This window comes from Thamnophis elegans, chromosome 9 (assembly GCF_009769535.1).
Source record: "Thamnophis elegans isolate rThaEle1 chromosome 9, rThaEle1.pri, whole genome shotgun sequence".
Lineage (NCBI taxonomy): Eukaryota > Metazoa > Chordata > Lepidosauria > Squamata > Colubridae > Thamnophis > Thamnophis elegans.
In genome coordinates this window covers 18,430,069-18,456,682 of record NC_045549.1, presented here as the reverse complement: position 1 = coordinate 18,456,682, position 26,614 = coordinate 18,430,069, and the positions used below count along the sequence as shown (strand labels likewise).

Sequence of the window (26,614 nt, the reverse complement as noted above, 5' to 3'; positions counted from 1 at the left end):
GATGTGCAAGAAAATGATAGAATGGTTCTGTCTTTGAAGATTTCTTTTTTTGCCTGTCAAGTTCACTAGGATTTAGATGAAAATAATACATCTTGAGAGCAAATAAAGTAGTGGTATTTTGGACATTATTCCGAGCCAATAACATCTTTTTTTTAAAAAAAAAAACACCTGATATTTGAAAAGAGATTTGGTTACCAGCACAGATGTTGATCAACTTACCAACTTACTAACTCGCCACAGCACAACTCCCCACAGAACAAGAGTTACACTAATATCAAAGAAATGGTGGAACAGAATCATTAAAAAAGGATGCAAAAGGGGGAACAAAATTAAATGTGAATAATTTAATTGAAAATGTAAATAATTTTCCAATTATTTTAAATAATTTAAATTGTTGAATTGTCCCACGGTGTGTTGTCTCATGGCGAGTTGGTTAAGCACATTGTCCCACAATGAGCCAGAATGAATTGCCTGTGGTGAGTTGACTGTGGTGAGTTGACTGTGGTGAGTTGTCCCATTCTAGGCATGTTAAACTCAAGGTCCATGGTCCAAATCCGCCCGGCGGGGTGGCTAGATCTGGTCTATGGGGTCAACCTGGAAACAGTAAAGGACTATTCCACAGTGCTTCTGCCAGCAAAAATGGAGCCCAAGAGGGCCAATATTTTCAGCCTCCTGCAGCCCTCTACCAGGGAAAAGAGAGCTCGGGGATGCGCATTGGCCCAGTTTTCAGCTGCGACAACCTCCTGCAGCCCCCCCCCCCCAGCTCCATTTTTGCTAGCAGAGGTCTGCATGAGGCTGTCGCAACCGAAAAAGAAGCCTAGATGAGCGATGCTGACCTAGCCACGCCCCCCCCCCCCAAGGTCAAACAAAACCATGATGTGGCCCTCAATGAAACCAAGTTTGTCACCCCGGTCCCATTCCATCTGGATGCACCCAGTACATATGCAAAAGAATGCCAACTGGTTCTTGAAAGCAGAATCTACGAAGCTGTAGATGTAAGAAAACAGTTTTCAACCAACAGAGTTTTCGTACAGTGATCCCATGAATGGAAACAACTGCAGTACACCACAAACCTACAAAGGCAGCTTTGCTCACTCAAACAGTGGCACGCAATCACTCCCCATCGTAGATGAAGAAGTGAAAACGAACAACGAAATAAAAAGTGGTTACATACCTTCAGAATCTTTCCTTTACCCAGTTTCCACTGTGTTGCTAGAAGACTGTTCTCCTTAAGCATGAGCAGCCCTTTGAACCTAATAGATGACAAGAACACAGGTTTAAGCACGATGAACAGAAGAATTACGAAGCACTGCTCCAAATCCAAGTTAAAATTAAGTCCATCATTGCTTTTGAGTCCATCTGTTCATATATGGGTGTCTCGCCTCCTTTCTAGCACGGCTACATATTGGTGTATAAAGATTATTTCCAGGCACTTGCTCATTATTTCATCTGCACATGAGACTGGTCTGTGTTATTGTATACCTCGGAATAGTGGCCAAGTCTCTCAGCTGTTCAGACAAAGGCATGAATTGGCTCTCTACCTGCCACTTTCCGCCAGGCTGGAAAATACCATTTTGCTGCCAGTTTTACAGAGCTTGTAGGCCTTTTCATGAAGACTCAGATCAGGCACGGAAGACTAATTATAAGACTCCTTTGAAGAAAGAAAACAATGTGGAGTAACAGGGGAGAGGAGGGGAAACAAGAAAGCAGAAGAGGTGGAGGAAACTAGCTATTCTCCCTTCTCTTTGCAACTTCACATATATAAATACCCTGTTTGCCTGAAAATAAGACCTCCCCAGATAATAAGCCCAATTGGACTTTTGTATGTGCTAAGATAAGCCCCCCCTCGAAAATAAGCCCTTCCCAAAATATTGCAACACAGCAACAGCCCTGAGGTCACCATGCTCACTGCCTCCTGCACTTCAAAAATAATAAGACCTCCACGAAAATAAGTTGAAGTGCTTATTTCAGGGGTTAAAAGAAAATAAGACCCTGTCTTATTTTCAGGGATATGCGGTATTATTAATTAGGCTCATAAAATCAATTGGATGTATAATGCCACTGTCAACAGGACCAAAAGGTATATATAAAATTCAGTGGTGGGATCCTACCGGTTTAACAACCGGTTCAGAGATCGCGCATCACCTAACTGCCTCACCTAACAACAGAAATGTTGTTGGTCAGTTATGGTCGTAAGTCGAGGGCTACCTGTATTTGGGAAGAATATTGCTAAAAATGAAAAGACTGGATAAACAAATTTTATGAATTGTGACTTCTGGAAGAAAACTATTTGTTATTATATGACTTGTTGCTCACAATAGTTGTTAAAAGAACTGAAATGGCATTGTGTAAGAGCAGTCAATTGCACATGTTATAATGTGGAAATGAGCATTGTGTATACAAGAGGAAATCGTTGAATTCAGCAGGAATGCAGAAGTGCATGTAGTAGAATGAAAAGGGAGAACGATTCTGCTTAGGAGTGAATGGAAGCTGAATCAATGATGATTGAATAGCAAAGTGAGTCATTACAAAAGCAGCATGTTAAGTGGGCTAGTCATTTAGAGTGAACTGAAGAAAACTGAATTGCAAAACAAGAATATTCAGTTGATGGTTTGAAAAAAAGGGGGCAAAACTGGAAAAAGTTGTAGCTGAATGGCAGTGACTCCTGCAAAAGAGACTGTTGAGAACAAAAGAACAAAAAGCAATGTATAAACTGTTTATACAGGCATGGTGGACGACAAGGATGTTTTACAAGGACAGAAAGGTGTTTATAACAGCTGAAGCGGGAACCATGGCAACTCACCTCAAGCAGAAACATAGAGTGAATAAAGTTTCATAAAGTAAAGGAAGGATCAACAATTCACTGACTCGAAGGAGAGCAGGAGAAAAACAATCTTAAGATTTAAATCCTTGATCTATATAAAATCTAGGTCTATAGACCAGTGGTCTACAACCTTTCCAGCAGTGTGTGTGTGTGTGTGTGTGTGTGTGTGTGTGTAACCAGATGGTTTCTCGAGCACCACTTTCACAAATACACTATTACATGTGTTCACCCACCACTTCTGTGGCCCAGTTCCAAATGGGCTGAGGCCAGGCACTAGGTCGCGGCCCAGGGGTTGGGGACCCTCTGCTATAGACCATGACAAATGCAATCAGGTCCACTCAGTGAAATGGGCCATACATTTATCTTTCCAATGCTGCAATATCAGCCTTTTGGACATAACAAGGAAATGGGGAATTCATTTATGTTGCCCAATTGTAAATTCAAAGTATTTGATTGAAATAAAGTGGCAAGAAGATGACAAGCAACAGGGAGAAAGCAGATATTAAGAAATTAACTACTTTGTTTTTTGCATCTATCTCCACAAAACAGGAAAAAACTGCAACCTATCAAAAATAGCTCCACAAAAAACAGATTGGGAACACAAGTTAAAATAGGGAAGAAAATGGCTAAGTGTCATCCTATATGAGTTCAAATCACGGGGACCAGTTGGATTACAACCCAAGGTTCTGAAGGAACTGGCATACACGATCTCAGAACCACTGAACTAAATCTTTCAAAGATCCTGGAGCATTGGGGAACTGCCAGATGACTGGATAAGAGCTGGTGTAGTTCCCATCTTCAAAAAAGGGGAAAAATAGATCCAGGAAACTACACACCTATCAGCCTGACCTCAATACCAGTGAAGATTCTGAAAAAGATAATAAAGCAATGAATCAGCGAATACCTAGAACAGGGGTGGGTTCCTGCCTGTTCTAACCTCTTCTATAGAAGAAGTTCCACAAATCTACAGTGCTGTTTAGAACCGGTTCCAGCTCCCTCCCCCCGTCCATCTGCAAATCATCAAGATGAAGAGCAAGAGGAGGAATTCTGGCCGTTGAAGTCCACAAGTCTTAAAGCTGTCAAGTTTGAACACCCCTGGGTTTTTTTTTCTAAAGGGTTAGGGGTGCAAGGGTCTTGTAACTTGACAGCTTTAAGACTTTGTGCTTCAAATGCCAAAGTTTCTGAGCCAACATTTTGGTTGCTAAGCAAGAGGGTTGTTAAGTGAGTTTCACCACATTTTACAAGTTGGCCATGCCCACCCAGTCACATGGCTGGCAAGCCACTCCCACCCAGTCTCATGGTGGGCAAGCCACTCCCACAAAGCAGCCCACACCTACATAAGAGGTTCTAAAAAATTTTGAAACCCACCACTGACCTAGAAGCAAACAAAGTAATAACCAAAAGCCAACATGGGTTTGTCAAAAACAGATCATGCCAGACAAATCTTATTGCATTCTTTGACAGAGACAAAATTAGTAGACCAGAGAAGTGCTGTCAATATAATTTACTTAGACTTCAGTAAGGTATTTGATAAAGTAGACCATAACTTACTACTTGATAAGATAGAAAAATGTGGGTTAGACAGCATCACCACTAGATGGATTTCTAACTGGCTGACCAACCACACTCAACGTGTAGTCCTCAATGGAGCTGCATCTAGGGAAATATTCAGTGGGGTATCCAAAGGCTCTGTTTTAGGTGCAGTACTTTTCAACATCTTCATCAATTATTTGGATGAGAGGATGGGGAATCTCCTGTCAAGATGTTTACTTTTTGTTTACTTTTTTTTCTTATTCTATTTTGCATGTATTGTAAAACTAAATGATGATAATAATTTTTTTAAAAAATCTGGTTTCTAAATAGCCTTAGTAACTGCTGTGTTACTTGTTTAACAGTTATTATTAGCAGCATTTCTTGATTTTCTTCACATCCTTGTTCAGATGCAAATCATTAATCTATACCATATTTCCCTGAAAATAAGATGCAGGCTTATATTAATTTGTGCTCCAAAAGACATATTAGGGCTTATTTTCAGGTGATGTCTTATTTTATCATTCAGTACATCTGTCGTATGTTGCAATGGACATACTAAATGTGTCTGTCTGGCTGATGATATTGATCTGTGGCTTATTTTGGGGGTAAGGCTTATATTATGAACATCCTAAAAAATCAATTATTTTCCAGTTAGGTCTTATTTGGGGAAAAACACTTAGTTTGCATAATGAGCTCTCAGTTATGGTATACACATTAAAGTGCCCAATATTATTTCTGGAAAAAATTATGCAATAAAACATGCCACTGAAAATTTACTCAAGTTTGTATCCCAACTTTTTTTTCAGGGCAACAAAATACTAATCAATAAAAGTTAACCATGAACAACCACATCCAAAAGACATCAATAATTTTATGGGCTTCTTGTGAAATAAATCAATGCACTTTAAGAATTTATTTTTCTCCTTTAAACTTTGTTTTTATTAGCTAAAATAAACTAGGGTGCAAAACAAATCATAACAATTCATGATGGCAACAATGGATGTTATTGATAGGTCCAAACACCTATTAACAACTGAAAAGGCTTTCAGGGTCAAGTGCTGACATGTTGAATTTTTTTGCTTGGAGAAAATTTGCCTGCACAGTAATGTTATATAAATATGATGTTGTGTTTTCCGCAGTTTAATCAGAAAATAATAAAAAATACAAGTTATCTTTATGAATAAAAACATAAGCTGAAAATCCATGAAAAGAGATTGCAAAAGTAGCATCTGGGGAAAAAAACCTTACCGTATATACTCGAGTATAAGCCGAGTTTTTCAGCCCACTTTTTGGGCTGAAAAAAGCCGGCTCGGCTTATACTCGAGTCTACAACTGGATCCGGCAGTGCTGTTGCCTGTTGGAGGAGGAGGGGATTCCTTCCTGCGAGACCCCGTCCAGAAAAATGCGGGGAGCGGCATTTGTGGGAACTCCGGCCGCTGCCCACCCGTGGGGAGAGAGGGAAGAGCCCCGAGCGAGCCGCCTCGGTTTGGCAACCAAACCCATCCAGCCTTTTACCTCCCGCCCCCCCGCCCGCCCGCTCGCAGCCCCCTCCCCGGGCTGGCGCCAACTCCTCCCCGTGCCCGGCCTCCAGCCGAGGCAAGTCGGTGTCTCTTTAAGCTAGAGAGAGGAGGGGAGGGAAGGCAGGGACCAGCCGGCTGACAATGGGCCGGAGCGGCTGAGTTGGAGCAAATTCCGCGGCGGAGGCGGTGTCCCAGCTCCAGCGGCTCCGAGGCGAGCGGCTTGGCCCTTCCGCTGGGCGCTCGGAGATGAAGGCGCGCTGGCGCTGAGTTGAGCGGCGAGCTTGCCGAGCGCGCGGCTCCGGGAAGCCCCCCTTCTCCTCCCTGCTGGAAGCCGAGCGAGCCCCGCCGCCCATGGACTCCCGCGGCCACCCCAGGGCTCCGGGAGGGAGGACCCGGAGGCAGCCCAGCCCTGCCGCCGCCCCGCGCCCTCCACCCGCTGCGCGAGAGGGGACCCCGCTTTCCCCTTGCCGGATGCGTCCCTGGCGGAGCTGAGCCATGCGGCGGAGGCTCCCGCTCTGGTTCCGGAGCTTGCTGTGCCTCTGGCCGGTCCTGGTGGGACCCGCGGCAGGTAAGAGGCGCCGTCGAGCGCCTCGTACAATGATTTATGTATGAGGTTTAAGTGACTGAGACACACTCCTGGCTACGCAGCAATGTTATTTCTGACTTAGTATACTATGAAATCCCCCAAATCCTCCCCACTCCAGGGGAAGGATACTATGAAATCCCCCAAATCCTCCCCACTCCAGGGGTAGGATACTATGAAATCCCCCAAATCCTCCCCACTCCAGGGGTAGGATACTATGAAATCCCCCAAATCCTCCCCACTCCAGGGGTAGGATACTATGAAATCCCCCAAATCCTCCCCACTCCAGGGGTAGGATACTATGAAATCCCCCAAATCCTCCCCACTCCAGGGGTAGGATACTATGAAATCCCCCAAATCCTCTCCAGGGGTAGGATACTATGAAATCCCCCAAATCCTCCCCACTCCAGGGGTAGGATACTATGAAATCCCCCAAATCCTCCCCACTCCAGGGGTAGGATACTATGAAATCCCCCAAATCCTCCCCACTCCAGGGGAAGGATACTATGAAATCCCCCAAATCCTCCCCACTCCAGGGGTAGGATACTATGAAATCCCCCAAATCCTCTCCACTCCAGGGGTAGGATACTATGAAATCCCCCAAATCCTCCCCACTCCAGGGGTAGGATACTGCAAAATCCCCAATTCCTCCCCACTCCAGGGGAAGGATACTATGAAAGCCACATTCCCTCCCCACTCCAGGGGAGGAAATAAATATTCAAAAACATTATTGGTATCTATTTTTATTTTTGAAATTTACCGGTAGCTGCTGCATTTCCCACCCTAGGCTTATACTCGAGTCAATAACTTTTCCAGCTTTTTGGGGTAAAATTAGGTGCCTCGGCTTATATTCGGGTCGGCTTATACTCGAGTATATACGGTATATAAATGTAGCCTATATAAGGAGTATTACTATTTTCCAGCTTCTTTTTTAATGAAAAGGCTGTTGTTTTCTAAGAATCAAATTGCCTTTTGTTTACCCTGAAAGCATTTATTTTTTACATAGTTGCATTGGCTCTTAAACTTCTATGGCGATGTCTAATAAAAAAAGAAAAAAAACTGTACTTGAAATCATCTTTCTATAATTATTTATTAGACAGAACAAACCGAAAAGATTGCATTTCTGTTAAAAGAATAAAGTTTGGTTAAAACAAACGCTGATCTCTATTAAATAGGTGCCATTGCATAGCAAATGGTTGAGTCACAGTATACTCAAAGTTAATAACTTTTCCATTTGTGAATTCATATGGTATAATTCACAATAAAATTAAACTAATTCACAGCCATTTTTACACTAATTGCATTAAGAATTACAAACATATGGAAGCCCTAAAAGAAATATCAGTCAGCTATTTTCCTGATGCCTCCGGAGCGTGAAAAAATGGCCCTACGGGCAAACCGGAAGTTCAGGAACAGTCTTCTGATTTTCTCGTAGGGCTGTTTTTTGTCCTCCGGAGCCTTCAGGAGGTTTACCTAAAGGCTCCGGAGGGCAAAAAATGGCCCTACGAGCAAACTGGAAGTCTGTTCCCAAAAGGCTTCTGGGGAGGAGGCTATTTTTGCCCTTCCCCAGGCTCCTGGAAAGCCTCTGGAGTCTAGGGAGGGTGAAAAAGGTGTGCCAAAACCGGGGGAAAGCGCTGGTAGAGCACATCCGTGCAGAGGGGCATGTTCATGCGTGCTGAGGTCACGCACATAGCACTATGGGTGTGGCACACCTGCGCACAACCCCCCTGCGCTCCCCCCGCTTTTGGCACGCGAGCCAAAAAAGGTTAGCCATCACTGATCTAGTAATTAAAAGAGGTTGTGGTTATGGTAGCTGTTCTGAAATATGAAAATAAGGGAACCATAAATGAAAAAAAATGAACTTAAAATTGTAGCAGTATACAGGATTTGTTAATACAAGTCCTCCTCTTCCAGGAAAAAGTTTCAGAAAAAGTTTATTAATGTGCCAAAAACAAATTCCTTGTGTATCCACTAACACTTGGCCAATAAAGAATACTATTCTATTCTAAAAACTGTAGAAACGTGGATACTGCTATTGTTACCTATTGCAACTTGCCTTCGTATTATAGATACAGTGACATATATGAAGAGTCTGAGTATTCTTTTCACACATGTAATTATGTAGGGAATGGACATTAAGACATAGGAATTACACTGCAATGTCACTGATAGTCAAATCTCAAACCTAGTTTTAGCAGACAGAAATATAAAATAATAACAGAGCTGGAAGAGACCTTGGTGGTCTTCAAATCCAAGTTCAGGCAGGAGACCCTGTAGCATTTCAGAGAAATGCCATCCAATCTCTTCGTTAAAATCTCCAATGATGAAAAATCAGGTTAAAATAATATAAGAATTATAAACATTTTAAAACAGAGCCAATAGATGTAATAGTTAAAGACATTGGATTATAAAGTTAAGAGGCCATAAATTCTAGTCCTGAAAATCAGTTGGGTGATCTTTGGCCAGTAACTTTCTTAGCCCTAAAAAGAAGGTAGTAATCTTGTTGTCATCATGTTGGACTTGATGGACCATTACGCAAAAGTGTAAACAAAACACATGCTTAAAGGTTTTGGAACACCTCTGATGTGATACTACTTGTTGTAACCTTCCAAGTTGCATTTAATTTTAAAAAAAATTGAGAGTCCCATGAAGAATAAGTTTTAATATGTTAGTTGAACCTGCAATTTATTAAACTGTAATGCGTTTAAGAGGGACAAGGTGGCTCAGTGACTAAAATGCTGAGCTTGTCAATCAGAAAGGTCAGCAATTTGGCAGTTCGAATCCCTACTGCCGCATAACTGAATGAGCTCTCATTACTTGTCCCAGCTTCTGCCAACCTCGCAGTTCGAAAGCACATAAAAATGCAAGTAGAAAAATAGGAACCACATTTTCATGGGAAGGTAACAGCTCTCTGTGCACCTTTGGCATTTAGTCATGCCGGCCACATGACCACGGAGACAACTTCGGACAGCGCTGGCTCTTCGGCTTTGAAACAGAGATGAGCACCGCCCCCTAGAATCAGGAATGACTAGCACATATGTGAGAGAGGAACCTTTACCTGTTAGTGTGTTTAAGAGATACTCTTTATAATAATATCCTTTTTAAAAATTACAGAACCTGCTCAAAGTATTCTGACTCATCATTTTGCCTAGTTAAAAGCTAGGCTTCTATGATCTCACTGTCAGAAAAGCTGCCACATTCTGTAACATAAAACATCTAACAAGTACACAGCAGCTGTTCATACTTGCTAGGAAAGTATGTTATAGCAATGATGTCATGGAAAAAAATCTGGAATTGATTAAAATGTATCAGACAGTCAAGCTATTCAATCTCTTGAACAATACGTGTTCACATATTCCACCATTTGCATTAAAGTTCAGGGCAATGAAGAATAGTTCCCTTTAAAAGATTACTATTGGAGAGAGGGCAATTGTCATGCTTTAGTAGTTTCATTTAATAAAACTTGCTTGTAACCAGATAGTAATAAATATGCAAAGCTAGAAGTCTCATAACTGTTAAACAAGTGGCTGGACATTAATCATCCAATCAAGGAGAGGGGGAAGGCCAACCTTTTAACTTTTAACAACATATGTATGTACTACGTGTTTATAGCAATGCATGAAGCTTCTGAGGTTTTTTTTAAAGTTGAATTAAACATTTCTGCTCCAAAGAAAGTTGGGTATAAACTGGGAATAAAAATATTTACAGTCAGACAGAACTCATTGATTTGCTCAGTTTGAAATTTTTAACTTTTGAATTCCTGATCCTGCTTATCTATATGGGGTGTGTGTGTGTGTGTGTGTGTGTGTGTGTGTGTGTGTGTGTGTGTGTGTTCCAGCATAACTCTGGAATACCTCGAGCAATTTCAACCAAACCTGGTACACCGATGACTTACGCTCTGGAAAAAAATATTGTAGGGGGTATAACACCCCTAGACCCCCTCCAGGGGTGTGTTCTGTTAAGATACAGCCTGTTGTGCCTTAAAATGTCTTCTACTTACTGCCATAAAATGGCTTGTACTGTACAGTGCAGTAGAGTTGCCATGGTAACTGCTTCACAGTACTCCACAAGGGGCTCCCAATGGTAAGGGAGAAAATCCAACATTAGAAATTAGGTTTGGTCTGGACATTTTCCCCCTATAAATAAATATCCGGGCAATGCCAGGTTATCAGCTAGTGAATTATAAAAATGTACTGTTTCAATTTATGAAACAACTTTAGCACTTTGCTTACATCAAGCAAAAGTCCAAGGTTGATTTGAAAAGCAATATTTATTGCTTTTAGAATAATTTCTATTGTTTTAAAATTTTATATACATCTTTATGCATTTGCAAACGTATTGAAGGCTCTTCACCTTTCCAGTCACATTCCAGTCTACAGATGTTCAACAAATAAAGAGAATAATGTGACAAACAAACACATCTGGTATTACATGAGAGTAAGAGGAAAAAAACAAACTCTCTCAAAGCTATTCTTACTTAGTTCTTTACAAACTCTGCAAGACTGAAGACTAGGTCTAGCTATAAAGAAATTAAGCAATTTATAAATTCTCCGGAGCACACTGCAAGAAATCAAGCTATAACTGAACTGCAACTGTATTGAATCAATAAAAGTAATTCTAAAGAATCTGTTTTGTGATGTAATATAATTCTTCTGTCAAAGTCAGCAAAACTCTTTCCTAGTAATCCATGAGGAAAACCTGTATCAATTATCACATTACATCTATGCAGCTGAGGTTCATATCCAGCAGAGAAGCTATATTTCCCTTAGAGCTTCTATCCACCATCATATATCAGACTTATAGAGACAAAAAATGATAAGTAGATGTAAATAGGATTCCTAGCTAGAGAATACTCAACTGGGAGTCAATTAACATTAGCAAGATCACTGAAATGATATGACATACTAAAGAGTAGGAAATCTCTTCAGACTCTTAGACTAAGAATATTTCTAGTTTCTTTACCATATGTGGGCAAAGCAATCCATCAGGAAACTGGCTGGAAGGAAGAAAGACTGGCAAATCTAGGAAGTTCAAAAGAGCTACTAATCATTCACTGACTTCTTCCAAGCTGGTGTTTTTTAAGTGTGTTATGATTATAATTCCTAGGATTCCAAATAAATTGCAATTCTAACATATCTAATGGGTGTCATGAAAAGAAAGGATGTTCTGTACGAAATTCTTGTCTGCTCTGCATAAATATGTGATTGTAGTGTGGTACAAAGATAGCCTTGAAAAATACTTTTAAATAATTAATATATTTACTGTACAGAGCAATACATGCAGGCCATCATATATAAGAGATTGCTATTCAAAGTTTACCAGGAAGGCAGAATTTTTCTCTGGATGATGAAAAATGCTGATATCTCATTCTTCCAACTCTCAGTCATCCTATAAGATTACTAGTTATTTGTTCTCTCTGTTGGGAAATATTTTCTTAGTTCTAAGTTGCTTCTCGCCTTGATTAGTTTCCATCCACTGCTTCTTGTCCTGTCTTCAGATGCTTTGGGGAATACGTTGACCTCCTCTTCTTTGTGCCATCAGTCCTTCTTTTCACTAGACTAGACATACCCAATTCCTAAAACCATTCTTCATATGTTTTTAGCCTCCAACCCCTAATCATCTTTATTTTTCTTTTCTGCACTCTTTCCAGAGTCTCAATATCTTTTTATATGGTGGCCAAAATTGATTTTATTTATTCGAAACATAGGTTGGATTATATTGTTTTATAAATTTATGTATTGGATTTGGGAGGTTCTCCAATTCCTAGCATTGTGCAATGTTGAAAACATATAAAAACAATAATTAACAGAAAATGATAGTGACAGGGAAATATATGTCCATTTTAGCTAATGAATTAATATTTTTTTTCAGAATGCTATGCCCATTCAAACACCACAAACATTTTTCCATACTCCCAAGAATGTAAAGACATTGATCTCTATTTCACGAACTCATTCAGGTTTCTGATGGGATGTCCTCTTAAGGAGATTTTTTTTTTCCAAATGGAAAATTTCAACATTAAAAGCTTAAAATCAATTACCAAAGGATTCCAAAGAAATTCTCCACTGCTCTGAGAAATAAGATAGGAAGGCACCTGTCTCTTTTGCTGGAAAAGTTTTCAGGAAATTGGAAGACAAGTTTAAGCACATCATGAATCAAAACAGTCTACAGGATCCTGATTAAGACAGGTGCTGTGAAGGCTTACAAATGTTTTTGTATCATTATCCTACTTAGACCAAGATCTTGAATGCTTCTATTCTTCACACAGAGAAAAGAACAGACAACTGTGTTACCAAGAATATAGTGAATCGGTGAATCAACCCATATCATACATAAAATCCAACTGCTAGAATTTTGACATGGATTTACAGTACGTTATGCCATAAACAGCATTACTATACAAGGCATTCAGAAGATCAAACCTGCCTTCATTTAGCAGATGAAACATTTTTTCTTCTATTATGTAGAATTCATGCAAATCAGTTTTCTTAAACCTTCCAACACTGTCTACACTACTCATGATTCCCTGCCAATATTATCACCAGAGCGGTAGGCTGAAAATGTATGGGATATATTATACAGCTATCTGCAAACAGTAGGTTGTGAGAGAGGCCAGCAGAAGAGATTTTCACAAGTTTATGTAAAACTTTAAAAAATGCTGGGTGAGCCAACTCATTCCTATTCCCGAAGTAAAATAATATAGTATTTTGTAATCATAACATATGGAAGAATGAAATATATTTTCAAGATGTCCAGCACATCTTCATTACATTTTCAGCAATAAATACTAAAGCTTGGCTAAACTATTTCTATAAATTCTTTGAATGAGATCTTAGTGTGGCAACACAGCATTCTTTTGCATTAAAGCTATCATAAAACTCTGAACAGGTGCTAAAGCCCTTCAAAGTAAGATTTAGCCTGCATAAAATGAAGTTTATAAGGAAAATAATACTGAAAAATGCATGTAGATACAGAGTCTTACCAGTGGCGGATTGCAGGCGGTATGCCTGGTGCAGGCATACCGGTGCTTGCCCGGAGCACCAGGTACCGTTCCGGTACAGTTCTCCGGAGGGCCCACCTGAGCTCCTTACGTGTATTTTAGCTCTTCGGCACTTCCGCATGGAGCAAACAGCACCTGTGCGATGCTCCGCCGAGCAGCTGAAGCGTCGCAGAGGCTCACAGAGGCGTTGCAAGAGGTAAGTACTCATGCGCATGCTGCAGACATTCATGTGGTACACGCCAGGCCCCATTGCAAACGTACCGGTTGCAACAGGATGCAGAACCCACCACTGAGTCTTACCTACCACAGAATGCCAGTTCTATGCCTCTCACATATACGCAACAAAACCTCTCTTATTTGCAAATCATAGACATATGTAAAACCCATCATATATGTGTGTGTGTGTGTGTGTTTGTGTGTGTCATCCATAAAAAATCATATTAACATTTACTGCACACCATTTTTATTTCTACTTAGTAACTAAGTCACTTGATTGTGAAATGGGTGGTATATAAATACAACAAATAAATAAATACACTACACAATACAAATTACATTTTTCAGAAATACTGACATTAGTTGTTAGTATAAACTTTTATGTCACCTTTCTGGTGCTGCTGCATGATTCACTATAGTAAACAAAATTAAATTAGTTTGTGATACTAATTTGTAAAAAGCAATTACAAAAAAAGATGTATTTAAAAAGTGATCAGTTTTAGTACTTAAAACATAAGACAAATTTCCTACAGAAATTGCTAAGATATTGCTCAAACATCAACGTTTGCCAGAGGACATTATATTTTTTCTGGTAGAATTTAAACTTTTTCGGTTTAAGTACAATTACTAGTAAAGCCCAACGACCCCGTAAATCCATCACAGATGGGACATCCAAAAGTTCATCTTAATTCAATTGTAATGTGCAGATATGTTTGTATTGAAAAGATACCATAGAGTATAGGTGTATAACTAAGGCTCTGAATTGATTACTGATTTAATCTGATGGTTCAAACCAATTCAGGAAAATTGATCCAATGTTAGTGTCTGAATTGAACTGTCAAATTAGGCTGATTTCATTCTACATTTGGTTAGAACAAAACCAAGAAAATTGATTTTGCATATTTGGAGGAGTGTCAAAGAGAAGATGCTCAAGTACTATTTTCCATAGTTAGAACAACAAGGACCAGGAATATTAGGTATAAGGTGCAGCAAACTATATGTCATTTAAATATCAGGAAAATCTTCTTAACAATTATTTCTATACAACAGTGACAAACACTCTACCTATTGCTTCTTCTTCTTTTGAAGTTTTTAAGAGGCTGAACAGAAACCTCTTGAGTATAAGTCTCATGTTCATTGCAGAAAGTTGGACAAATCAGAAGTCCCCAACCACCGGGCTGTGGACTGGCACCAGTCTATGGCTCACCTGGAACCGGGCTGCATAAGCAAATCCTATCCACACACAGATGGGATCCAGGCAATACGCAAAACCACTCCTACCCAGTCTACTGAAAAAATGCCCTCCATGGAACCAGTCCCTGTGCCCAAAAGGTTGGGGGCCACTGAATTAGATTATTCTGTTTTCCCTTCCAATTCTACAATTGTTGGTCTAACTATGGAAAATAGTACTTGAGCATCTTCTCTTTGACACTCCTCCAAATATGCAAAATCAATTTTCTTGGTTTTGTTCTAACCAAATGTAGAATGAAATCAGCCTAATTTGACAGTTCAATTCAGACACTAACATTGGATCAATTTTCCTGAATTGGTTTGAATCATCAGATTAAATCAGTAATCAATTTAGAGCCTTAGTTACACACTTATACTCTGTGGTATCTTTTCAATACAAACATACCTGCACATTACAATTGAATTAAGAGGAACTTTTGGATGTCCCATCTGTGATGGATTTACGGGGTCGTTGGGCTTGTACTTAAACTGAAAAAGTTTAAATTCTACCAGAAAAAAAATAGTGTCCTCTGGCAAACGTTGATGTTTGAGCAATTTCTTAGCAATTTCCGTAGGAAATTTGTCTTATGTTTTAAGTACTGAAACTGATCACTTTTTAAATACATCTTTTTTTGTAATTGCTTTTTACAAATTAGTATCACAAACTAATTTAAATTTGTTTTCTATAGTGAATCATGCAGCAGCACCAGAAAGGTGACATTCTGTTTTCCCTTCCAATTCTACAATTGTTGGATTCTATGATCCTCTTAGTAACACCAGAAAATCAGTGAAAATTCATCCTGTCTTCAATAGCATGTTCCAGCTAAATGTCAAAGCCATGATATAAAAGAAAGGTAAGGTTTTCTTTTCTTGGCACCAGTAGCATTGCAATTATTAATTTTAAAAAAATGAAACACTTGATTTTGGCACTGAAGATCAGTTCTACATCAAAACCAATAGTTTAAACTTTTGCTCAATTACCCATTTATCCAAAGCGTATAAAACTACAAAATCACACTTTCTCTTCTGCCAGCTGATTAATGAGGTATGGAACATTATTAAGTACTAAAGCAAGCTCATACTTTAAAATGTTCAAAATATGTTCTTTATAAACCAAAATGTGCATAAATCACATGAGGTTTCACATTTCAATTTCCATGCCGTACATAGTGGGAGAGCTAGAGTCCTTCTATCCAATATCCATACTTTTAGTAGTTTAGAGGTATAGTATCTCAGAAACCAACTTCATGTCATGTTCAGGCTACGGTAATCAATGTAGTTTGCAGTTTTACCTAATTTTTTTATACCAGTGTTCCAGTATTAACCCAGTGTGTTAATTTTACACTAAACTAATTCTCAACATTTGAACTGGTCAAATCTTTAGTGCAATTTCACTGGGCTATTTCTTTGCTGCTTATTCTTCCCAGTTTGGTGGGATCTGCCCTGAACTGAGAGAATTGATTTTTAAGAAAAAAAGAGGAACGATGGCTTGAAAAATTATTTTAGTAATCTCTCTATGATTAAGACTTTCAAAAAGATTGTCACCACCAGAAGAAAAAGAATTCCGCACTAGGATCAATATGTGTGCATCAGGGACTTCCTGGGGGCGTGGCCTGTTGCCGAGGAGGGCTCCATCGAGCTCCTCAGAGATCTGGTCTGTATATCTAAATAAGATCATAGATAGCACCCCTTTTTGGCTAAGAAAGGGGCAGGGAGGATAGTTCCGTAGGCTAGGGTCTATTCGTAAACCACAGCCTTTTTCTCTTTTTGGGCTGTGGAAAGAGATTAGATCCAGCCGGAGCGGAGCTTTTATCTCCAGCCAGTTCTTCTCAGCTGCCTTTTTTTTTTTGGCAGCCCCAGACAGGCTAGCCCCCCCCCCCAGGACAAAACAAAGTTTTTTCAAGCTAGAGTTGATACGGGCGGGTCCCACCCCTGTGAGATTTATGCTTTTATTACTATCTTAAATACCAGCACCATTTGTCTTAGAGACTTCTTTGTCTAAATTCAAAATGGCGATTTCTCTCCGTGGATGATTGATAGTGGATGTACTTAGCCGGTTTTATCTTCCTGCAGACCGCTCCTTAACAAAATAAACTCTTCTTCTTTGGAAATAGAGGGGAGCGAAGCGCTGCTTACTTGTTTATTTATTATGGCACCCAGGTCAAAGAAGCGTCTTGCTACAAATGTGTCTAAAGAATTTAAAGAATTTTTACTGGAACCACAGCCTTTGTCTCCTATGCCCTCTACTGGAGAATTTTTAACACAGGAATATCTCTTTAAAATGTTTAATGCCTTTAAACAAGAAATTAAGGAATTTGTATTGGAACTATATGATGATTTAAAGTCTAAAATTAATCAAATGAAGGCGAATACGTTTGCAGCCGTGTCTGCCCTGTCAGATTACTCTGCTGAAATAGAGAACAAAGTGGAAAGTCTGGAGAAGGCTAATTTTAATTTGACTACCAATATTCAAATTTTACAACAAAAAATTAGAGACAATGAAGAACAGCTTATGATGATAAATTTTAATAGGAAGGCATTTGCAATAAGAGTCAGAGGACTCCGTGAAAAGGAGCAAGAGAATTTGAAACAGACCTTTGCTGAAGCCTTCAGCCATGCGCTGGGAAGCCCGGGACTTAACTTTGATTGGCAGATTCGGAAAATCTATCGCCAGAACTCATTGATAGCGGAACAGCGACAGCTCCCGAGGGACATAATTATACATTTCTCTACAAAAGAATCTAGAAATGCGATTGTACAAAAGTTTCATAATAACAGTCTCCGAGTTGACGGCCAGGACCTGATTGTTTTCAAAGATATTCCTTTTCAGATGCTGAAAGCAAGAAGGGACTACACCTTTTTAACTAAGGAGCTTAGGAGTCAACAGATTCGATACAGATGGGAGGCCCCTGCCGGTATCACGGTTACATTTGAGAATCAAAGATTTCGTCTTAACTCTGTTTCGGAGGCTCAAGATTTCTATTGTAGGACTCTGAAGGCGGGACTTCCTGACGCGCTTGGAAGAGAGGAGAGACAAGCGGAAGGAGAAGGCAAGCGGCCGGCCATGTGGCTGCAAGATGGAGGGGGTAGCCCCTCCTCCCTCGGAGAAGCAGAAAAACGGAGATCGAGAATTTAGACATTTCAAAATGCTTGCTAAAGTTGAGGACTGAATGGGGGTTTGAGACCTCTCTCCGGTAGAAAAAGCGGACTAATTTTTATCAGAAGGGAAAGCTGGGTGAAACTACTTTGAGCTAGATTTTAAATTAACGTTAGCATAAATTTGATAGTGGTAAACATCAGACAAGCAAGGGATGAGGGTAAAATTTACGTTGTTTAAAGCTTATTAGAACAGAAAGCCGGTTGGGATTATCTTAAGATAAGTGTAAAAAGAATGCGGAATGATTTATGTTGTTTAAACTTTGTTAGAAGGGACTACTTTAAAATAGAAGGTTAACTGACTCTTGCTGAAAGTATTATTTGAATACAAGGAATGATCCATGCTATTTAACTTTTATTTGAAGGGAAAGTTGGTTGAAATCGCTCTGAGCTACATTTTAAACAAATGCTAGTATAAATTTGATAGTGGTAAATATCAGACAAGTAAGGGATGAGGGTAAAATGCATGTGGAATGAACTACATTACTTAAATCCTATTAGAAGAGGAAGTCGGTTGGAATTATCTTAAGATAGAAATTGATTCCTGTGTAAAGTAATATTTGATCTACGCTGCTTAATTTTACTAAGAAGGGGAAGCTTGGCTAGATTATTTTGAATTACTGTTTGAAAAGGGGGTTAAGAAAGATCATTTACGCTGTTTAAATTTTACTAGAAGGGAAAGTTTGATTACTCGTCTGTAAAGTTATATCTGAATATATGGCATGAACCACGTTGCTTAAATTTTATCGGAAGGGATCACGAGGTTTAGGAAGAGGAACGGGAGAATCTACAGAAGGTTGGGGTAAATAGCAAAGAAGTAAGAGACGAGAATAAAATACAGATAGAATGATTTATACTATTTAAGCATAGATAAAGATGGGGGGCTGAGATCAACACAAAGAGTGGTTTCTTTTTTTTTCTTTTCTCTTTTCTTTTCTCTCTTCTTTTTTTTTCTGTTTTTCTTTCTTTTGATATATTACTTTTATTTTTTTTAATCCATATGTATACAAGATATTTTAGACAGAAGGTAGTGCCAGGTGTGGGCCCTGGGAAGTCGGGAGGATTAGGGATGGGGTTTTGTGGGGGGTGGGGTGGGGGGGTGTTAACATAGTCTTAATAAGAACAAGAATGTATTTATATACGGCGGTTCTTTTTTTTTCTTTTCTTTTTATTTTTTTTTCCTTGGTTCATTTTATCAGATCAAACAACACTCGAATAAAGGCGTACACCAAGGAGGGAGGTAGAGGGAAAGAAGAGGGAGGAGTAAGGAAGGAGTAAGGGGAATGTAAGGAGCGTGTCCGGGGAGTAAGGGGAGAAGGAAGGTTTGAGGGGAAAGGGAAGTAGGAGGGGAGTGTTAGAGGGAGAAAGGAAAGTTGGAGGGGGTAGATGGGGTGTATGGAGGATGGAAGGGTTAGGTGGGGTTGTGAATGATGAGTTGTGTTTCCTTTTTATTTGTTCGTTTTATTCCCTTTTTCTTTTTTTTCTTTTCTTATAGTAAATACCCTGTATATAAGTGATTGCAAATGGAATGTGAAAAATGAATAAAATATATTTTAAAAAAATATGTGTGCATCAGATTGAATTGCAACTCATGGAAATCATTCTGAATTACCCTTTGTAAATGGGTAACTTGTAGTGAGACTCAAACTATTTGAAAAAGTTATCATATACCTATATAAAGCATTTCATGTGCTATGCACTAAGAAAAATTAAACACTCTTCTCCAATATGAAAATTATGTGTGTCACAGCCCACCTGGAGTTTGGACAAGATCATAGACATTGCCCTATTATGACAATTTGTTCATCATACTTACACAAAAATAGTGAGGTCCTTGAACACAACATGCTTATAATGCCATTGCAACGTGGATTGTTTTAACTACATCATTTGTTTGAATCAATAGAAAACTGTATGTAAAAGAAGCCTTTAAAAACCTTCAACTGAAATTTCTAAGAAACATTCATCACAAAACTTTTATGCCAAAAAATGATGCAATTTAATGCTAGCAGAGTGCATCCATGATCACCAATTGGCAGAAGACTGCTTAAGAATCCTTAATTTCCCAAAACATTATCAGACTTAGCAATAGTTTCAACTAGAGTAGACCAAGAATTAGACCAAGCCAAGTACAAAAATATATAAAATTCCTGGAAGCCTGGCACTCAGACAAATCAATCATCAAAACAGGCGCATAGAAATAAACAATATCTACATACCATTAAAAAAGGAATCAAAAAGCCAAAAAGGAAACAAAAAAATGAAAACACCACCTCACCAATAAACAACACTCAGCTCAGCAGAGATTACACCAAGATTAACATTAGACGAACAATCAAGAAGCAAACAATAACTCAACAGAGGAACTGCCGAACAAGCTAACAGTATACAGTAGCCCAATCAAGGAACCACCAAGACCACACCCACCAACACTAGTAGGGCAAGCCACTAGTGTATAAAATGAGAGCAAACCCCAGCCCCTACTATCACTGATTCTGTTACCCAGTTTGATAATGAAATGTTCTACAAGAAAACAACCAAGCTCAGAGCAACAAGGGCCTCACAGTTCAACCCTGAAATACAAATATTCTCTTATATTAGTACTCTATATTAAAAATCGCCCCAAATTCCTTCATTTTTTAAAGGTAGAAAGATAGAATGCAAGTAACCCAGCTGCATGCATATAACATATTGTTCTTTGCATAAAGAGAAGACTGAAGACTATTCAAACTAACAGACCCAACGTAAAGGAACAAATGTCTACCCTTGTCACAAAATATCCTGCAGCAGGAGCCCACTGCATATGCTAACAAAAAATTCTTTCATAGCCAGAGCTCCTGAACCCCAAAGTTGATGCCTTCCATCTTGAATGTCAAATGCTTCAGTGAGCAAAATTAAATAAGTACCAAAGAAAAGTTTTAGGGACATTATAAGCCTTTGTGTAACCAGTGATACAGTATTACAAAGAAGTCACTTAAAGGTCAAAACTTTCATTTCTTGACAAAGTAATATTTTAAAAAATGATTTTTTTTAAGGTTAAAATCTGGTAACTAAGATGCACAAAATGTACCTAACCAAATTGCTTTTAAAACTACTTTTCCTCGTTTAACAAACATAACATTCCTTGTGATGTCATGAACTGTAGAAAAGAATTGTATATTTCTCTTAGGCTCCAGCTTAAACACCACCACACCAGTGGTGGGTTCCGGATCCCATTGCAACCGGTATGGTTGCAACGGGGCCCGGCATCCACCACAAGAACACATGCAGCACACGAATGCGTCCTTATGTCTTGCGACACTTCCATGACACTCCAGCTGCTCAGCAGAGCGTCGTGCAGGCGCCATGCACTCCGTGTGTGTGCGCGCTGAAGAGCTCAAATACAGGTAAGGAGCACGGGCGGGTGGGCCCTCCAGAGCACCGTACTGGTACACGGTACTCTGGGCAGGCACCGGTACGCCCCGTACTGGGGCGTACTGCCTGCAACCCATCACTGCATCACACTTAATGGTGACAATTTTGAAGGGCCAATGTTTATTTTCTTAATTAACAAACACAGAAATGGTTTGGGGAGGAGCTGTCCCATATCCTATTCTTCAAAATGCCATATCATGAAACAATGGTGGGCTGGAAACTTCGTTGTTCTTATGAGCTATTGGAATAATAAATATGTGCCAGTGTGATGTGCCAACATGATGAGGTCAGCTGGTATTGCACTAGCATGCTTTTCTTAGCCAACTTTGTTTTTTGTTTGTTTGTGTTGTATTGGTTTTTTTTAAAAATGTTAACAACTGCAAAGTGCCCAGAGGTGCTGGTTATAAGGTGGCATACAAATATATACATTTATAATTTTTTTAAATAATTTTAATATATTTAATTATTCCATATAAATAATTATGATCTTCCATAATTAAATGATTCTGAAATATTTGCTTAGGAAGGCAAAACTATTTTGACTTTGCATTTGCTAAATTATTCCTTCACAAAACTTCAGGGTTCCTTTAGCATTTCATATCATGGTCACTTCCTGCTCAAGGGCTTCTTTGATGTGGCTTAGATTGGATCAAGATTGGTCAAACTGCCTTCTGAATCAGCAAAGTTATTGACTCCAGTTAATAAGCAGAGCTAATGAGCAAACATTAATCATAAGCCCAGGAAGTCTGCTTTAAATGCTTACATATCTTTCCCAATTGTCTGAGAACTAACCCAGATGATCAGCCACACACATGGTGCAATTCTTTTCTGACTATACTATTCCAACTTTACACCTCTAAAGGTTAAAAGCTAGCACATGATAGATGGTATAAAGGAGATCAGAGAAGAGTGTGTAAAGAAAAGGCATTCTTCATGTTGTTCCATTTTTAGAATATGATGGTTTCTAATATCTTATTTTCCAAGTGAATTCTAGAAGACAGACAGACTAGCTTAGTCTGCACTACACTGTACATATATATAACAAAATAACAACTACAACACTTAATAAATTTTGCATGGATATATCTTGACTATACTGTATACATGTACAACAAAATAACAACTACAACATTTAATACATTTTGCATAAATTATATCTGGACTATATTGTATACATGTATAACAAAATAACAACTACAACATTTAATACATTTTGCATAGAGATATCCTGACTTCTGAATCAAACAGTGCTTCCTTTTCAGTCTACAAGTCTGAATCTACACTGATTATATTTGCACTAATTATTCACTATAAGTCACTATTTGGAACATGTATATATTTAAAAAAATATTAACACCTCTAAATCTGTGATGATGAACCTATGGTACGCGTGCCGGAAGTGGTACACAGAGCCATCTGTCCGGGCACGCGAGCTGTCGTCCGTTGCTCTTCCGGGTTCTGCCGTGCCAGCCAGCTTGTTTTCACATGTGCGGAAGCACCAGAAACTGGAAGAGCAGCCTCCCAGTGTACATGCGCACCAGAAACCCAGAAGATCAAGTGGCCGATGCGCATGCCAGTGCCGGAAACCAGAAGGTCATCTTCCCAGCATGCGCATGTGCACCAGGCAGCTGCTTTTCCGCGTATCCAGTATGTACATGTCCCCATTTCGGCACTTAGTGCCGAAAAGGTTCACAAACACAGCTCTAAATCATAATACTTTCTCAAACAATGTTCTCACAAGGAAGTTCAAAGCAAATCAAGTCACGTTTATTACAGTCAAACAACAAAAACCAGAACAAATACAAACACTCAAGCAATATCCAGTTTAAAATTCTAGACTAAAATAATAAATAGGAAATTATACTTAGTTTTTTTAAAGACAGAAAGCAACCGGAGTAATACCCTATGCCTTTTTAGTCCATCTTTTTGGATTTTTAAAAGAATTTGATTCCATGTATACACAGTTGTTTCAAGGCTAAGAGAAGCACATAATAGAAAAATACATTCACAGTCATTTTCCTTGACACTAAATCCATTCAGAACAATACCAAGTGTTAACCTGTGGAGGAAAAATGTATTTCTACAGGGGAACAAAGGTATTCAGTCATTAACATTAACCTTATATTTTTCAAATACTTTCCCATTTACAACCACTGATATTTTATAGTTTTGCTGATATAGTCCTATTCAGATTTTAGCTCTACCTATATTTGCCTTGAAGTAAAATGTCTATAACCATATTTGCATATCTAATATTTATGCTGAAACAGAGGCAATATTACATTATGTATTTAATGAAACTGTTAAATTTGTTCAATTAAAACTTTTGAGTATTTGTTATCAAGTTTTCAGAATCGTTAAAATTAATCTTACATTTGTTATGAAATATAATGAAGAAACTAATTTCAAATGCATCTATGTATTTCTGTAATTGAATCCACTGATATTTACCCAGCTTGGGACCAGACCCAAAATTAGGGCAATACTAGAAAATTATTCCTAATTTCCTAAACAGGAAAATTGGAAGTCTAATTAAATCAATTTACAAGAGGTCTTAAGATCAAATGTAAAAGGATCTAAAAGCAGAACTCATAGCTGCAATGTCAGATTTCAACTTGTTTTGAACATTTGCTACTTTGCCCTCATGATCTTGCATTTTATACTGGTATCCAACCTTACAGAAAACTAGAAAAATGTGAAATCTTGCAACCAGGTTTGGTTTGGTTTGCTTCAAGATATGTTTTGCCCAGTTCTGATTTTCTTGTCATCCAACATTGCTCCATTTGTTTCATATGCAGAATAGTCAAACTCGATTTCATTGAGGGCCACATCTGAATTGTGTTTGACCTTGGCGGGGGGTGGACATGGTCAGGGTGGGAGTGGTCATCTTGACATCACTTGTGTTGGGGGCACCTGTGGTGGCCCTAGCACTCTGCCAACAAAAACAGGCTCGCTCCGTTTTCGCTGGCAGATGCACTGTGGGGCGGTCCTTTGCTGTTTCCAGGGCAGCCCCACGGGCCAAATCTAAGCACCCTGCAGGCTGGATCCAGCCCCTGGGGCCTTGAGTTTGACACCTGTGGTATGCACAAAAAGATTTATATATATGACTGCTGCTTGATGATAATTTTGGAGATTAGTAAAAACTATCCATTCAAATTAGCCTTGAGAAAAGGCTAATAACAATATACAATTTTGTTGCAGTTTCCCCCTCCCCGCCATATTTTCATTTATTGACTCAGAACAAAAACTTTGTTTCAATCACCATTAAATTCAGGAAATACAATTCCTGAGTTCATTCTTATAAGGCCCAAAGCCAGATTATCTACAGGAACATCTTTCCATAAGGACATCTACCCATCCTACCAGGACAGATAGGGTGGGCATGCTCCTAACCCCTTCCCCCAAATATTGCCATCTGATTGGAGCTTGGTAGTGTCACACTCTGTCTTCTGAAGTTTGGCAGGCCTCCAACTTCCTAACCTTCTGTATAGTTTGAAGATGGGTTTGTTTTTTTGTCCTAAGCACAGGTTGGATAGATCAGTTTGACTTGGCATCATGGTTTTACTTCTTTTAATGTTTTAATATGTTTAGTTTTAACATATAGGTGGTCCTGAACTTACGACAAAAATTGACCCCAAAATTTATGTTCCTAAGTGAGACGTTTGTTAACTGAATTTTGCTCCATTTTAGTACCTTTCTTGCTGTAGTTGTTAAGTGAATCACTGCAGTTGTTAAGTTAATGACCTGCTTCTTAAGTGAATCTGGCTTCCCTTTTGCTTTTCGGGACATCACAAAAAGTGACCACATGACCCTAGGACCCTAGCAACCATCATAAATATGAACCAGTTACCAAGCATCTGAATTTTGATCATGTGACCATGGGGATACTGTAACAATCATAAATATGTCTTTCTAGAGTCTAGAGGAGACTCTAGAAAGAGTGCAGAGCAACAAAGAAACGATTAGGGGACTGGAGACTAAAACACATGAAGAAAGGTTGCAGGAACTGGGTATGTCCAGTTTAATGAAAAGAAGGACATGGGGAGACAGGATAGACAGGATATCCTCCGCGAGCTGCACTGGCTACCTGTCGATCTCCGGGTGCACTTCAAGGTCCTACTCACCACCTATAAAGCGCTCCATGGTAGTGGATCTGGCTATTTGAGAGACCGCCTTCTGCCAATTACCTCCCTTCGTCCCATCAGATCGCATAGAGTTGGCCTCCTCCGTATTCCATCAGCCAGTCAGTGCCGACTGGCGACTACCCGGAGGAGAGCCTTCTCTGTTGCGGCTCCGACACTATGGAACAATCTCCCCGTGGAGATTCGTACCCTCACCACCGTCCAGGCCTTCCGCACAGCCCTCAAGAACTGGCTAGCCCGTCAGGCCTGGGGATAAGTCTATTTTCGCCCCTCCCGAATGTTGAGTGAATGTTGAGTTTTATTGTTTAATTTACTTTTGTTCACATTTCTTTTTGTACTGTCCTACACTCCCTTTCCTTTGTGATTGTAAGCCGCCCTGAGTCCCCTCAGGGAAAAGGGCGGCCTATAAATGTCCAATAAATCCAAATCCAATAGCAGTGCTCCAATATCTCAGGGGTTGCCACAAAGAAGAGGGAGTCAAACTATTCTCCAAGGCACCTGAGGGTAGAACAAGAAGCAATGGGTGGAAACTGATCAAGGAGAGAAGCAACTTAGAACTGAGGAGAATTTCCCTGACAGTTAGAACAGTTAATCAGTGGAACAGCTTGCCTCCAGAAGTTGTTAATGCCCAACACTGGAAGTCTTTAAGAAGATGTTGGATAGCGATTTGTCTGAAACAGTATAGGGTTTCCTGCCTAGGCAGGGGGTTGGACTAGAAGACCTCCAAGGTCCCTTCCAACTCTGCTATTGCATTACATAAAAACGGTCATAAATCATATTTTTGAATTATGTTATAACTTTGAATGGTCATTAAACAAACTATTGTAAGTCAGGGGCTACTTGTAGTTTTATACATTTAAAAAGAGTTTAACTGTTGATTGACAGACAAACAGAATTGGTTATAAATGTGTGATTAGATTGATGAATATATAAAACGAACAAATTCTATAATCGTAATCTTGGTTCCAAGTCCTGTCTGTTGGTTAAATTTGGCAA

General features: G+C 39.3%; 1 protein-coding gene across 3 annotated transcripts in view; it reads right to left on the bottom strand.

Moving 5' to 3' along the window:
* The window catches only part of BMPR1B (bone morphogenetic protein receptor type 1B), a 211,857-nt gene that overhangs the window by 130,867 nt on the left and 54,376 nt on the right, over positions 1-26,614 (bottom strand). For 2 of the 3 annotated variants that reach the window (XM_032224511.1, XM_032224510.1), the window contains exon 2: positions 1,175-1,253. The exons of the other annotated variant lie outside the window; for it this stretch is intronic. The gene's annotated coding sequence lies outside the window, so the exon portion shown is untranslated. The remainder of the gene's footprint in view (positions 1-1,174; positions 1,254-26,614) is intronic. 3 annotated transcript variants of the gene reach the window in all.